We start from the raw sequence: 14,601 nt of genomic DNA on the forward strand, positions 1-14,601 counted from the left end.
TTTGTATTTATTGTAATGTGACTTAATGACATTTATGACTTAATGTGGTAAGTCCAATATCATAGTCAACCCCTTCAATTTCATGCAACTCGCTAATACTGAACCTGGTACAGACCTGGTTTCTGGTCCCCAACTCCTGTATATTTGCTTTCTATGCTGGGTTTGTAGATGCGGAGGCTCACTATTAATGTTTTTTATTTAATTACATTTTTCTTCCCAATTTAGCTATGCTGATTACCCCACCCCAGAAGCCTGTTCTGACCGACATCACCTGGGAGTGATGTGGAGAGAGAGCGCCACCTATCCACCGAAAGAGAATATGGCATAACAATTGTGCTCTTTAAGGCTCTGGCTGTGGATGGCAAGCAGCATGATTGGGATTCAAACTGGCGGTCCTCTATTACTTTTTTAATGCCTGCGAAAGAAAATCAATGATATTGCTCTGCCTAATTTTCTACTGCCTGGTTTTGCTCCAGTTTCCACTTCCCTCAAGTTGACCCAGCCGCACTCAGTATACACTGTATACAAATATATAAAGCTTTTTTCTAATTTTGCTTTCGTTTTTAGTGCTATTATTAGGACACTGTTCACAGTGTTTGAACGGTTGGCCAAATTCCTGCATGCATTATCTAATAATTCTCACCACCACAGTTGCCATAGCGAAACTTGCTATATCTGGCCAATCTGAAAATTCACAACACAGACTTAATGTCTGATTTCATCCTGAAAATAAAAGATAAAAGGTCTGAAAAAAAGCTTGATGCCATAAAAGCCTACTACAATAATATCTAATACTGTCCTGAAACTCCCACACTGTTATGATTAGCTAGAAAGCTGATTTTTTTCCAAGCTTTTTATCATTGATGTGGATTTCCTTTTCTCTTTTCCAATGATGTGTATTAATGTACATGAAGTCACATATTACTTTTTATTGTTTAAATATTTGTAATTAAGGACAATATTAATTATACACAGCAAATTCTGCCTTTTGAAATAAACTCCCCGTTAGTTTGAACTCTTTTCAGGAATAAAGAGAAAGTTTACATAACTTTTCCTCACAACACACAAAAACTACATGTTTTCTATTGACCTCTGGCATCAATTAGTTGCATAATGGGCGTGTCCCCCAACTCATATTTTTATTAGTCACTGTATTTTATGTACCGTAGCTTTTTTAGGAAAGGTTATCTTTTTTTTTTTTTTTTTAATTCAGGATGTTATATAAATGTCCCTGCATCCCACCTACCAGCCTATTGTTCCATTACATGATGAGACAAATAACCCAGCACAGAGTTTCTGCATTGCAGTTCTTAGTCAGCATAAAGTCCTGGTCCAGGTAGCCCTGAAGAATTGGATTACGCTCCTGAAGATTTATTGTAAATAAACTCTGAAATTAAATGCTACACTGTCAAACAGCACCCCTGAACTCAAGTTGTAGTCTAATTTAGACAATAAACCCCAAAAATATAACAAAAATATATCACGCATTTTTCTTTAACTTCCCATTCTTCCCATCTTTAACTCTAGAGCTTTGCTGTGTAGCTGCTTCGGATGAAAATTAGTGCCACAACTTGTATTTCCATTGGCTGCTCTACTTTAAAGTCTGTATAAAAGCTATTTAATAGGTGAGCCATGGCCAATTCAATTAATGCATAACTGCTTTGATTAAAGTCTCCTCAGTGGCTCACTATTGAAGCCAATTAGGGTGCAATAAATTAACCAGTCAGCCTGATTCTAGGTGTAAATTAATGCAGTCATGGCTAAAAAATAAGCTATTCTAAGGCGCAGAAGCAAAATAAGGAGGACTTTTGAGTTTTCCAGACTTTTCAGTGGAAAATGCAGAAAACAACAGATTTCACAGGACCTGAAGTGCTTCAGGTAGCCTTTGGTCACTTCACTGAGGACTGAACTCAGGTGTGGAATGTGATTGTGTTTTTTTTTTATCTTTGGTTCCCATGACAACCCTCAACTCAAGTGCCTGCAATTTGGATAAGAGGCACCATGTTACCCTGTTCACCATCTGTCTCCGCAAGATGGAATTTGTTTTGTCACCCCACGAGTAAGAATACGCTTTGGCAGTGCACCAGACCGATCCTCTGCTTGTTCCCCTAAATTATGCATGTTTTTGATGCATTATGCATGGGCTCTGAAATGCCGGTGAATAAAGGAACGGTATTGTTTCATGTCTGTGTAAGCAGATCGGTTATTTGGCCAGGCACGTCGTAAGCCGGGTGCTTCTGCCGTTTCAACGGAAGATTTGGCCGCAGATCCGACCAGGACTTGTTGTGTGTCCAAACAAGCAGACCTGCTGCTTGTTGTGAGAGCCTTGGCACGCTCAAAATGGGAACAAATGGCATTAAACGGGGGGTGAGACTTATCATGTGCGGCAGTACAGTATTGAGCGTGAACACACACATGCTAGCTCACATGCTCACTAATGAGGGTGAAAATCCTGAGGTTTTGGAGCAGCTGGCATAAACAGTGGGCATCTAAGGAGCTGGTGACACAACTAATGATCTGGCAGTGCTTTGGGTTCTGATGTCCTGCCACAAGCTTAGATTCCACAGCACTGCTATATATATATATATATATATATATATATATATATATATATATATATATATATATATATATATATATATATATAGCTCTGGAAAAAAAAGTGAGTCCAGTTTCAGAATAAGTTTCTCTGATTTTGATATTTGTATGTATATATTTGAGTAAACTGAACATTGTTGTTTTATTGTTTTATTCCACTACGAACTACGAACAACATTTCTCCCAAATTCCTAATAAAAATGTTTTTTAATCACAGTTTTCATGCATCTTGGCATGTTCTCCTCCACCAGTCTTACACACTGCTTTTGGATAACTATATTCCACTCCTGGTGCAAAAATTCAAGCAGTTCAGCTTGATTTGATGACTTGTAATAATCTATCTTCCTCTTGATTATATTCCAGAGGTTTTCAATTTGGTAAAATCAAAGAAACTCCTCATTTTTAAGTGGTCTCTTATTTTTTTCCATATATATATATTTTTCCCATATATATCATTTAATGTTTTTATACCTGAATTTTAAATGATGGTTTTCAGGTTTGATTTTTTACATTATTTTCCAAATAAGGCAGAATAGTTCAAACTTTGACACCAAGTAATCTGTGATTAATACGACAATATGTTTGTCACGCAGCCTTGTTCTCCTTCCACACTACCGGACTCCATTTCCCAGAATTCTCCTGATTATGACACCAATAATAACCTTTCACCTTCACCCACATGTAACCCATACTGAACAGGCACTTAGAATAATCTCCTTACAGTATTTCATACTTTAGGGAAAGTATTTGCATGATACCAAAGCACAGAGAGAAAACTATAGATGCAACTTTGATCTTATTATGGTTGCTTTTAGTAAAACACAACAGTCAAAATGTTAGAAAATCTGCCCATAAAAGGTTGAATATATACAGTGAATATTTTAATAAACCTGAGGCCTCTATAATTTACCATTTTAAATAGATGCACCATAACATGATCTCTAAACATAAGAATCAACATGCAAGATGACAATGTGTTCCAAAAACAAATGACAGCAGTGATGCCTTGTACTAAAGACACAAGATTTTCCTAATAAGTACGGTTGTCAGTTCAGTGAACCCTGCACACCTTTATTCATGGCTGAATTCCCTTTAGGATAAATAAGATGCGTGTCAAAGAAGAAAAGAAATAGAAATATGAAAGATATTGAATATTAAAACAGCATGTCTCTGATGAAAGAATCAAGGGTTTGTGACATTGAGAGAAGAGTTTAATCTCAATAGACCTGTTTTGTCAACATCTGGCTGCTTGTTCTTTTTACTCACAGTGTTGCTTGTCTGGGTTGTTGACTAGAATATTTAGTTGTTTTCTTTTTGATATTTTTATCATTTTTATTTTTTGTGTTATAAAATATACATTTTATTTGAATATAAATAGTGTTAAACAAACCAGAATATGTTTTGTATTTTAGTTTTTTTTTTTAAACTAGCACTTCTTCCATAGATGACAGTTTTGCACATCTTGGCTGGATTTTCTCAGTCAGCTTTATAAAGTAGAGTCACCTGGAATTCATGCTTTCAGTTAACAGCTGTGCAGAACATGTCAAGAGTTAATTACTTGAATTTCTTGCCTCTTAATGTGTTTGAGAGCATCAGTTGTAAAGTTGTGAAGAGGTAGAGTTGGTATACAGTGAATAGCTCTATTTCATTAATGTTCTAATCCAAATTATGGCATTAACCCTTTCAGACCTAAATTATAATAAACATGTAAGAATGCTGTTTTCTGTCTGTAACGCACATAAAAAGACTTTAATAATCTACTATAAAAACTATATAGCAAATAATTATAAGTAACTTAATATTTTATAGCTTTTTTATTCCATTGCATTGGCGGACTGTGTGTAATATTTCAAAATTTATTTATTTTATATTTTATATAACATTGGTGAGTTTTGGCAGAGGTGGGCGACGTTTATCATTAAGTGAATGAATTTAGTGGGAGGGGGGTGGAGTGTATGCTCAGATTAGTTGAGATTATAATATCGATCTTTTTATGTCATAAACCATCAGTAAATAGTAAAAAATAAAACATGATTAAAAACTGTTCTGAAATACATTAAATTAGCAAAAATTAGCTGTTACATTGCCTCAATGGCTCTTTTTCCAGTGCAGTGGGCGGGGTCAAGTTACTGTTTCATTGCTTTATACATATGTTGATTGGCTGGTTTATGATCTATTCTGATGGACAACAGCTTTCATATAGTTTTAATACTGTGCAATGTACAACAAAACTAAAAAAAAAAGAAAGAAAGAAAAAACACCATGTCCATTGTAATGGATGCAGAGTCTGAAAGGATTAAGAAATGAAGGTCAGTCAATTCGACAAATTTCAAGAACTTAGTATCCTAAGTATCCTTAAGGGCAGTCGCAATGACCATCAAAAACATTATGATGAAACTGGTTCTCATCAGGACCCAAGAAAGGAAGACCAAGCGTTACCTCTGTTGCACAGGATAAGATCATCAGAGTTACCTGCCTCAGAAACCACACGCTAACAGCACTCCAGGTAAGAGCACCTAAATGCTTCACTGAGTATTTTAGTTTGTTTTACATGTTTGTTACTACATGAATCTTTATGAGTTCTCACATTGTCTGGATGACTTTAGTATATACAGTATATTAATATATATTTTGTATTTCTTATTTAAATTTTCTATCTCTGTCTATTGTAAATACTCGGCTACATTGAAAATGTGGAGCACCCTTAATGTAATACAATTGAATATTAACATTGTTTGAATAAAAAAAGTGTTTATCAATAATCATTTTAAGAGAATTAGTTTTCTCCTCTGGTACAAAATGTAGGTAAGTTATTATAATCACAAGCTTAGTCAATGTTTAGTCAGAGTTTAAAGAGTCTTTTATAAACAGGCACTGCCACCAAATAGTCTTTAGCTCACAAAAGGATGGTAAATTTGTTCTGGAGCACAATTCATCAGCTCTTTACAAAACTGAACATAATAGGGCTCACTCTCTCATGCAATTCATCACCCACTGTGTCCTGTACTGTTGGGGATTCGCCATAGCTCACCATACAGGGTCCCTGTGGAGGATATACTGAACACGCTTCAGCATGAAAGGAAAGATCCAGGCCGTGTGAACCTCATGTTTGGCACATACAAATGACCCTCTTTAGCTTTCTGCTGTAATCCTTACATGTGAGGAAACAGGTCATGTGTCAGATGAGGGAGTGCTAATGACCCCCATGTGAGTCTTGAAAGCATATTGAAGTACTAGAGAGCAAAAAAAAAAAAAAAAAAAAGCACACTGACCCCAATCACTTTAAAGAGCAGTATAAGAGACGTAATGAGTCTCATAATGTGTTTATGTGCCTCTCCTTGTGCATGATCTACTGTATATCTGTGCTGTTCCTAATAAACATATACAAAAAAAACATTTATGTGACCTATACTCTTATTTACGTGGATGAGAAAACAGCATATATGATTATTATGTGTTTTTATAGAAGCATTAGCAATGTCCTTCAGCACATCAGTGTTCAGTACTATTGTAAGACACACACACACACATATATATATATATATATATATATATATATATATATATATATATATATAGTGATAATAGAACAATCCCGTTCTCATGCTCTGACCAAGGTCTTTGATGACCCAAGCTTAGCGCAATTAAAACACGTGAATCTGGATGATGTGTTTCTTGATACTTGAGATAAATGTGGACATATAAAGGCTTACATCTTTTTTTGCAATAGCTTGCAGTTCCTTCCTAGAAGCACCCCTGCAAATACATCAATACAAACATATTTAATTTACTTAGTTAAATGTCATTACCTTCCTAAAATAATATCTCTCTGAAATTGACTTTTTTTTGCCTAAATCATCTCCTCATGATGCTGCATGGTCCCCTGTGGCAAAACCACCTACACCCTTAGATGATCAAATCGTTCGATTCTACTCTTTTAGAATAAAGTCAAAATAAAATGTGACTTTTTATTTGTGAGTTATAGCTTTCCAATATGAATTCCCTCATTAAACTAATTAAAAAAAAAACAAAAAAAAAAACATTTTTTGCACTATAAGGCGCACCGGATTATAGGGCGCATTATGCAACACTAGTAAGGAACAGGTGTGTCGCCATGTTTGCATTCTAATTCAGCAGGTCTTGCTGCTCAGTGGTTGGGGGGGAGGCTAACTAAGTTAAACAAAGCTAAGCTAAGTATACAAAACTGTAATTCTTAAAAAACATTTTCTTTTAAAGTCAAATGAGCACTGCATGTTAATCTACACAGATTTCTTCCCTGAAAAATGTTTATTTGGGTGAGTAAAGCGCTTCCGTTTATTTACTGTAAGCTTAGATTTCCAGATTTCCTCTAAGGCTGGGTGCAGCAACATTAGCATTAGCGCAAGTAAATGCTGTCCGACAGTGTTACTCTCAGAAACCCTTAGTAAGCTAGCGCTTAGCACGGTTAGTGGCTAACAGTAATGCATCTCCAGCAGTGCTAGCCAGGGTTAGCAGCAGGCTACAGGCTGATATACTCACCTCTGAACTGTGAAAGAGCTAGTGCTTAGCGCGGTTAGAAGCTAATGCTAATGCTGCTAAAACTCCTGTATAAAGCTGCAGTTCAGTGGAGTGGCTTTTCTTGCCCTTTACAACCTGACGGGTAAAATTCATACATACACTGCACTGGATTATAAGGCGCACTGTAGATTTTTGGGAAAATGGGATTTTAAGGATTTTAAGTGTGCCTTATAGTGCGAAAATATGCATTAATTAGCACAATTTAAGGGTTGACTTAGTAAAGGCTATAAGCTATAAATATCACATAGTTAATGTTAACTGTTGTCTTTTAAAATCTTTTTAAACAATAATTCTAAAGTTTAAATTAGGATTGTTTCTGGTTGGTTTTACTGCTCGACAGTGTGATAAACTATTGTCTTAAACCATTGCATAGCCATAAAAACTGTCATATATTTTTTGTGCTTCCTGAAAGAAATGAGTTTTATAGTTTTTTTTTTTTAATTCCATTATTTTAAGAAGGTATCGATATAAAGACAATTCAGTTGAGCCTGAAGGGGTCAATTTTGGACAGGCCTAAAAGGCCAGTTAATATTTTAAAGAGGAAATTTAAAGTTTAAAACATAAAAATTAATGGAAAAAAATAATATAATGGAATTAAAAGTAAAAATGTGGGCCCAAGAAAAAGACAACTTAAATGCAGTAAAACAGTTTCAGGCTGACTGGAGGTGGGTGGAGATTAAAAGTATATAATGGGTCGAGTGACACGAGCGAGTGGAGCTTTAAAGTGTCCTGTAATGAATTCCAGCTGGCTGCTGCACTGTAGCTAAAAGCAGATTTTCCCAGCTCAGTAAAAGCCCTTAGCACCTGAAGGGTAATCCAGCCACTGGAACGAGTCTGAGAACTTCCATTATTCGCAGAAAGCATTGATGTCAGACCAGGCTGGCCTGCATGAAAACTGGCTTGAGTAAGATGAAAAATTTGCAGCCAATGGGGAATAAAATTGTAATTAAATTAAATAATAATAGTCAATTTTAAATTTATATATATTTAAATATTACTTAGTTTAAATATTACTTCTATAGTTTTACACATAACTGGGGTGGGATTCCCAAAACGTTGGCGTTAATAATGTAATACTAAAGACTTTATAAACTTGTTCTTAAGAACTTTCCTAAAATTACGAGCATTTCCATCATTCTACAAATCACTATGTACTTTTTAACTTGAAGGTCAGATGCAGTTTCACCTCAAAGAGAAACTCACTGAATAGTGTTTTAATTTATTCCAGTTTTTGAATAACTTCCTTTACATAAAACAATTAATTAATAAATAGGAGATAATTTATTGATGTGCACATTTAACCCTTAGAACCCTATGGACGGATTTTTCGTCCAAAATCGCACCTTGTGTTCTCAGCTTAATTACTCCAGAATCCCTTCACACATCATAATAAACTATCCTCAATATTCTTGTGCTTTCAACTCATATACACTCTAAAAATCTAATCTAAAAAAAAAAAAAAAAAACAAAAACAGGTGCTTGGTAAAAATTTGACCAAAACATGGCCGGTTCCAGAAAAACAATTCTGCTTCCTTTTACATTTTAAATGATTTTATTTTTGAGCAGTCGTACTCACCAAAACAGCCTAGGGTTCAAAGGGTTAAATAAAGTAAAGGATATAGATGTAGAGGCAGAGTTAAAACTCATCTGTAATTCCGAAGAATGTGAAGGCTCTGGGGTAACACTTGCAAAACTGTACTTAAGTTGCTTGTAGTTTGCTGAGATAAACTGTTATCAGTGAACACGCTGTTCTTAATTGTCAGACACCTTCAGCTCAAATAAACTCTTCAGAAACTCTAAAATCAAAACAGTGTGCTCTTTTTATGAGTACAGACACACCAGGGGCTTTTACAGATTGTCTGTACACGGTCTTTAGAAGCTGTCTCAAGAGTGAAATTCAAACACTGCAACAGAATGTTCAGCTTCAAAGGTTTAGCCTATTTATTAAATATAACTTTCAATGTTTGCTTGTTTTACTAAATCAGGCCATATCCAGTCATTTCCAACAGCCACAAAAACTGTCACCTCAGTAGGTTTTATTTATTATAGAACTATATCTAAAACAACTTGGATTATCATATTATACAGTGTATCACAAAAGTCAGTACACCCCTCACATTGAACACACCTGCTCCCTATGCACACCTGAGACCTAGTAACACTAACGAGTCACATGACATTTGGAAAATGACAAACAGTGTTCAGTTTGGACATTTAGAGGTGTATTTTCTTCTTTTCTGGCTATATATTGAGTAATTTGAGTTATTTATTATATAAACTGCGAACAGACTACTTTTTATTGAGTCAAAGTGTCATTTTGTCAGTGTTGTCCCATGAAAATATATAAAGACTTAAATATCTGCAGAAACGTGAAGTGTGTACTCACTTTTGTGATACTCTGTAATATTTTATTTGTCATAACATGTAGAAAGCATATATTCACAACATTGTAAATAAGCATGGATGTACCCATCGTTGGCTTGCTGTGACATGTATTGTGATATATTTATCACAAGTCATAAAGTGTCACATCAAATGCAAATAAACGATTACCAGTGGATCTGTGATCTTCTCACGTTTAACCTGCCGTCCAAGCTGCTGATAATGAAGTGTTTCTGCATAAAAGTCTAGTGCAGCTAAAGACATGCTGAAACATTCACTCTGGATGGATAATTGTAAACAGTCAGATGGTCATTTTGAGAGGGTTAAAAATAAAGAAAAATGACTCACAATTATACCCTGCTAACACCATGTGATGAAACATCTTCTGACAGGTTTGAAGACGCATTTATTAAGACATGTGAAGATGTTCACATATTAACATTTTAAAAGACACATATTCAAAGCAAATTTAAACCATAATAAACTGCCAAGGTTTGGTTTATAATTATATTGTTATAAAAAATAATAATTTTAATAAGGAAATGTGTGTCATTTAATAATAATTGATGACTGTATACCTTCTTTATGTATTATTCTTTTGAATGCTTTTTAACCATTTACACTTTTAATTAACCTTTTCAGACCCTGAATCCATCATAATGGGCATCATGTATTTTGTTTATGTTTTGATGCACATAACACTAAATTAGAACTGTTGTCCATCAGAATAGACCACAAACCAGCCAATGAACAAGTACTAGCACTAGATCCATTGAGGCAGAGTAACAGCTATTTTTTAATGTGAATTAAAACACTTTTTAATCATTAAAAATCATTTAATCACTTTTTACTGTTTCAGGATGGTTTAAGAAACAAAAAGGTAAATATATAAAAAACGTATAAAATATTACACACAGGTTCCACTGCAATGTAAACAAAAAAGAAAAACTATTAAATATTTTAGTTAATTGGAATTATTTGCTATATAGATTTTATAGTAGAACCATATAGTCTTTTTTCTGTGCATTACATACAGAAAAAAACATTCTTTTTTCCATCACTGGAGATAATTCAGGTGTGAAAAGGTTAAATTAACTCATTTTACTCATGTTTTATGGTAATTATACAGTATAACAGCATGTAATATATTACAAACATAATATTTCATAATTTAAATAATTTCTGTAGTCATTAAGTGCGTATCTCATAAAATATATAGTTTACACAACAATAATGCAACAGATGTAATTTGCTAATTTGTTAGTGTGTCTTATCATATCGTAGCGTTAGGAAAAAGACACCTTGTATGTCTTAAAATGTGCAAAAGGCGTGTACTATTTCTGTTAAATAATCATAAATGTGTTTTGGGCGTAATGTGAAATAATTAGTGTGTCACTTGCCTTTCCCTATAAGAGCCAGATGGAGTATTGGTATTTTAATGGTGCAGCACTTCTGAGCTTCTCAGCAGAGAGGAAACTTACCTGCTCTTTAATGCTGTAAAGGTGCATGAGCATTTATTTTGTATTCTGTTTATTGTGGATGTAAAAGTTGGGTTTGTGCCATTTATGAAAAGGCTGATGTGCCATTTCAATCTAAATTTCCAAAACATGGAACCACGGAATTAGCTGTTTTTGGAATCAGTTCCCAGCCCTATTGATTTATACAGCTCCTGTAAACATCTTGCCTCAAATCAATTTCCTAAACAAACTAAGAACCTGGTCCAGCTAATTTCAGCATGTAAACATAGTTAGTCTGTCTCTGTGAACTTTCAGAGTGAGACAACATAGATCTGAAGGCAGATTTGGTGATTTGGTGTAGCTTGTTGCAGCTCTTGAAACACAGTTAAAAATTTCAAAATAACTTACTTAATTTAAGCAGCTCCACAACAGCAGTTATTCCACTGTCTCTGTACGCTGTTCAAGAGAGACTGAGCAGAGGATAATTTAGGTTTATACTTTCAAGCTGGAAGCTAAATAGCAAAACTAATTCAAATCCATAATAATACAAAATAAAAATGAAAAATAAATGCTGATTTTTTTTCATAGGAAAGTTCTAATTAGAAATGCTACCCCAAGGACTATACTCACCTATTATAATGTCTAATACTTTATGAGTTCACCCTGAACTAGTTCAGAATGGAGACACTTGGTGATGCTACTGGTGTACATACACTCTTTGTTCTCTATTTGAGATTAATATCTAGACACACACATGCATATTAATGACAAATTAAACAAATATGAATGCAGTTTTGTTTCTGTTCTGACAAAAGCTGTGCTGAAGCAGTTTCCCTAAGACAATTAAGGAAAGGAGGTGTAGAGCTATAGATCTGATCAGATTTATAAAGTATATTTTTGCTTATCTGATATATATATATATATATATATATATATATATATATATATATATATATATATATATATATATGTTATATACCCCCATCGTAAAATAAACGTGGGGTCCCCCTGTCGCAGGAAGACGTAGGGCCCTCACACAATGCCGCAAATCATACAGATCCAAACCGAGAAACCAGTGAAAGTTGGACCTATATGTGATTTCTCACAAAATGTGCAGTTAATCAAATTTACCTTTTTACAGACCTAGAAATGCTTACCTCACTTTATAGTAAACTAGAAATCTTTCAAAATGGCTGACTTTCTGTTGGGCGGAGCCAATGGCAAATATGTGCAGGATCGTAGTATTTGAGAATATTAGAGGAATTTTGAAACAGGTACAGTTAATCTATTAGCTGAACAAAATAGGGGGCACTGTAGAGTCTGCTAGCTACACGTGACAAAAATATTTAAGTATTTGTAAACTGTTTTCAGGTCTTATTGCAGCGGCCAATTTATCATAAAATATATAAATAAATAAATAAATAGATAGCTGCACCCAGAAGGAAGTGCCAGAATGCAGTTCTATTCAGAAAGAAGATAAAGGTCACAAGGAACAAAATATGATTAAATATTTAGACTGATATGGGCAATATGTATTCAGCCACACATACAAAGACTCAGCATGAAATTGTAGTAGAGGTTCCTAATGGCGTTCTGTGATAGTCAATCTCGTGCATATTCTCTCTCGAATATTCTCATGCTGTTCCTACAGATTAAGCAGTAGGGATAGAGTGTTGATACTGTGTCCAATAACATCCCACACATTTTCAATCAGAAATACATGGGAGATGACAACACTCCCACTCTCCCACATCATTTTGTATTGCAGCACTAACAGCCTCTATTCTTCTGCAAGACATTACCCTAAATGGTGGTACATTGCAATGAAAATTTGATTGCATTCAACCTCAAGAACATGAATGAAGCCAGGTATGAGTAGGATGACTAGTTTCGAATCACTAACCTAATTCTTCTAAAGGCTCAAAACAAAGCTCTATATCACCATCACTGAAGAGAACACATTTCCACTGCTCCACAGCAGGCACATGCAGGGGACGGGGAGGGGGCGTGGAGCACCTGCCCTTTTGGCTCTTACTGTCCAAAGAGCTAACCATGTAAACTGTGATGACACTGTTTCTGATAGCTGTTTAAAAAAGACACGTCTGAATCAAAACACACAGATCAAACCCACTGTGTGCTTAATAAAATGCACCTTGTGTTTAGTCAGCTTAACTTAGTAATTAGTTAGATAGGTAGTCAAGGTTTGAGAAAAATAACTATATAAATGTAATGTTTAACCTGCCCTGATGTGCCTGATCAGCCAATAACTATTTCATTTTCAAACTGTGTTTATTAATTTAGGATTACAGGACTTGTAAGCTGTAATGAATGAAAATTATTTTGGTAACTAGTTTGCTAGAAGCTTGATGTAGAGGATAGCTAGAATTTAGTACAGTACTTTCTGCTTGTAGTTTAAAGCAGTTTCTTAACCCTGGTCTCTGCACTAAAATTGCCCAATATTTTCCACCTGATCCAACTCATCAGCTAATAAACAATCCTTTATTGAGTTTGTCTGTTAAAATCCTTCATTGATCAAAAATCAATTATTATGTATATTCAGCAGTGTATTAGACTCAAACCAACTTTATTAAGTGTATTTAAAGCAGAGAAAGCTCTAGAATATACAGAACAGTGGGAATATGCAGGAACAGGGTTCAGAAACACAGCTCTAAAGTGACTTCTGTTCATTTGTAGTTGACAGAAACACCACAGTAAGACCACAAATCAACCGGGTATATTGTAAGATATGTTTCTGTATATTGTTTCAAATTTGTGATCTACTTTCCCCATTTTGACTTTGAGCACCTGCCCCTCCGAAGGTCTCTGCATGGCCCTGCTCCACAGTCCAATGCTGTGGGCTTCAAAACATGCATGGTGTCATTCCATACATACAATGTGTCATTCAATTGATGATCTATCTATATGTCTGTCTCTCTGTAACCATCCACAGGGACCTTTACTGATCTTGTTTTGGAGTATTGCTTTTTTTGGCATTTCTATCTTTAATTACAAGATCAGTATTTATTGTAACTTGAATTACAAGGTGTGTTTAAAAAATGCATATAAAAAACATTTACAAGATTTATTTGTACATGCTATATTAGGTCACACTGGCAGATCACAAAAAAAGAAAGCTTCACACAGAAGTTCTACAAGGAGACTTTAATACTATGTCACCTTCACCAGGGGGCAAATTATACAATGATAATTAGGAGGGCTCGAGTTTAACTTTAGGGTGTAAAAGGAAACCAGTCCAGCGAGACGGAGACGTCTTTTCTAACTTTTCTCCTTGCTAGCAGATCCTGCCTGCACCCTGTCCTCCAGACCTCCTCCTGCATACTGAACATCCTCAGGAAGCAGAATGAAAATAATGTAAATTATAGAAGAATCTTTCAGGAATGGATACTGTAAATGTATAGTAATATTTAACATCATAAGTAAGAAGGATATATACATGTTTTGACCCTCCTCCCAAACTACTGTATTTACCCCCTTTTTTTGGTGGGGCTTTCACCTTCTCATCCTTTTCTGTGTATTTTTGTCTGTCTCTGTGTTTTTTCTGTGCTCCTGTTTGCTTGTTTCCTTTTCAATTCAATTCAATTCAATT

The sequence above is a fragment of the Astyanax mexicanus genome, chromosome 1, assembly GCF_023375975.1.
Source record: "Astyanax mexicanus isolate ESR-SI-001 chromosome 1, AstMex3_surface, whole genome shotgun sequence".
Classification (NCBI taxonomy): Eukaryota; Metazoa; Chordata; class Actinopteri; order Characiformes; family Acestrorhamphidae; genus Astyanax; species Astyanax mexicanus.